General features: G+C 36.8%; 1 long non-coding RNA gene across 2 annotated transcripts; it reads right to left on the bottom strand.

The window, feature by feature from the left end:
* Window positions 1-1,025: 1,025 nt before the first annotated feature.
* On the bottom strand, window positions 1,026-1,991 carry LOC106303954. Of its 2 annotated transcripts, none has more exons than XR_001262590.1 (4): window positions 1,841-1,991; window positions 1,646-1,765; window positions 1,164-1,458; window positions 1,026-1,054 (listed from the first exon to the last, which is right to left on the bottom strand). It is a non-coding gene; the product is annotated as an uncharacterized LOC106303954 (long non-coding RNA). The 2 variants fall into 2 exon arrangements; XR_001262591.1 differs by having other exon boundaries at window positions 1,888-1,991.
* Between the last annotated feature and the right edge of the window lie 768 nt (window positions 1,992-2,759).

Genomic DNA, 2,759 nt, shown 5'->3' with positions numbered 1-2,759 from the left:
TTAAAACTATATTAAATTTTACATATTTTAATTAAAATATTTTTAATATCTTTACCTTCTTATTTGAAATGCAACTCAATATTTTTTAAAAAAATTATAACAAAATATTTAAAATATATTTTTAGAATTTGTTTGAAAAATATGAAAATTACATTTTAAATTAAAATTATCCTAAAATATGATAAGTTTTGATGTAAACGAAAACTCAAATTATGTCAAAAATATTATATTCAATGATAATAACAATTTAAATTGATTATTTTTTAAAAAAATACATTTACAAAAATATTGTTTGAAAGAAAATTCATTTCTCTTTCAAATATAAAATGAAAATATTATAATTAAATAATAAAAAATATAAATAAAAACCATAAATTTAGTAAATGACAACTGAGTTATATTATGCTAAAATTTTATTTCTAACAATTTAACAAATGACAAATGAGTAACATGCGGCTTATTCTTTTGTTAACTAAACGAAGATTAGACTACGGTGGTAAGCGGCTTTTTATATATAAAAGTGGTGATTTGTTGTGAATGAAGAGAGGAACTTGTGTGTATTATTAGATCGACCAACTGGTCTTTATATACATATGGTAATGACGGTCTAAGTACTGGATCGACATGAGATCGTACTTATCCTTAACTAGATAATGACTAGCAATACGTAAGATAAACACCAACTATAATGTAGATAAACACAAGAGTAGATATGCGCCAGTATGATCTTGCGGATGGGCTTGGCCCGTCTTGCTACACGGGCTGATAAATGGGTCGATCACTAAATGGTTTATAACATTTTTTTTAATATACGCAAGTTCAATAATATCTACACAACAAAGAGATCTGATATACGGGATTAAAAAAAGTATGCAGGATTCATTTTTGTTTCAAGTCAACTCCTTTATTATTATAGATTACTGAAACCGTTTGATTACACAGCCTTTGTTCATCCCTCTGGCTATCACAACACGTTTCCACTGGTTCCAGCCGTTCGAATTTTTGAGTTTCTTTTTAATTTTTTCCAGCTTAGCCACTTCAGCCCTACAGGCGGCTACAGATGTGAAGCATGAGAAGTCATTAGTTACAGATCAAGCGCAACAAAATCTCATTTTAGAATCAACAAACTTTGGATGCATTAGCACCATTTCTTGTGTGTTTACCTGCAGTATATCGTCCAACTCTTTTCTCATTTATTTTCAGCTTATACAGCTTAGCCCTATACTCCTGAAGCATGAGAAGACATTACAGGTCAACCATGATAACTATATCAAACAAACTCAGATGCGTAACACCATTTTTTTACTTGCCTTTCTGAAAAACTTGACTTTAGCCAACGATTGTAACATGAGAAGGAAAAATCAGATGGAGAGACAGACAAAAGAAACAAAATACAATTGTATCCTTGATTACCGGTTGAGCTGCTTTACTGATTTGAATAAATGATCAAAGCATTATCTGAAAGAAATACAATACACGCACGTATCGATTATAAAACAGCTGAAAAACAGCTGCTCCAATCATTAAAACAAACCAAATGATCCAAAATAAAAATAAAAATAAAAGATGATGAATAGATGAACAAAAGAAGCAGGAGTGTTGTTAAAAAAAAGAAAGAAATGTTAATCAAACGTAAAGTTTATACCTTGTATGAGAACCTCCTCCCATCATACGCTGTTCCTCAAACAATCAAAACAACCTTGTTGGAAAGGATAATAACATAACAACTTCCGTTTATTTGCTCTGGTGTAAAGGCTTGCCTTGTCTGCAAGTTTCAATTTCACATATATGAATGATATAACATTATTGCAGACAAAAGATGAAATAAGGAAGTCAAAACCTCAAATAAGAGTTCAATGACACGTTTGATATGAGCACCAAGAGGACCTTTTCTTATGCTGTTGATAAACTGAAGCCGCTCGGTGTCATGGAGAGGTTGACAAGAGGTGCCGCCGTGCCGGTGCCTGTTAGATAAACCAACTCCGACCACCACCACCGCAAAGTAATGTCCTCCCTCCTTGTAGAGGATGGATTTGACCATCCCACAAGGCCCGAGGAATAGAAAGGCCTGGCCTGGATTAGATAGAGCGACGGCTCGATCGGTCGGCTCAAGAGTCAGGTCTCTCGGCTTGACTCTTGAGTACTTTTAGTCGATCGTCATCGACTAAAGTATATTCGGCTCAGCGGCTACTCGGACGCCTACGGGCTTCTCGGCCCAGCAGAGGAGGCCCACCAAGATGGCGTAAATTAGGTCAAGGACGAAGCATCAGGACGTCTATATAAGGGAAAGGGGAGACAACGAGAGAGGGATCCGAAATAACTGACTAACACTTGGCGGCTAGATTAGGGTTTTCACCTTGCTTCATCTCGCCGTTAGTTGTACTTTTCCGGTAGCTCATCGAGCCACCGGTTTCCTTTCTGTCGCATTCTCTTCATTTCTCTTGTAACCGACTGAACGTTTTCTCCGACCATAAATAAGACGTCTTTGTTAAAACCCATATCTTCTTTATTACCGTTTTCCGATCAAACAGTTGGCGCCCACCGTGGGGCAACTAGCAAAGTAACATCAGAACTATGGTCGTTAACAACGACAGTTCTTCGTCAGGCGAGGAGCGCGAAGCTCTCGAGGTGAAGCCGGCTCCAGAGGTGACACCTACGCCTACACCAGTAACTCCACTTCCCCATCCTGTGTCTATGGAAACTATCCTGGCACGCCTCGCCCTACAAGAAGCGGCGCAGAAGGCGGCAGTTGACCAAAT

Source organism: Brassica oleracea, chromosome C7 (genome assembly GCF_000695525.1).
Source record: "Brassica oleracea var. oleracea cultivar TO1000 chromosome C7, BOL, whole genome shotgun sequence".
Classification (NCBI taxonomy): domain Eukaryota; kingdom Viridiplantae; phylum Streptophyta; class Magnoliopsida; order Brassicales; family Brassicaceae; genus Brassica; species Brassica oleracea.
Note: the sequence above shows the minus strand (reverse complement) of the source record. Positions and strands in the feature narration are given on the sequence as shown.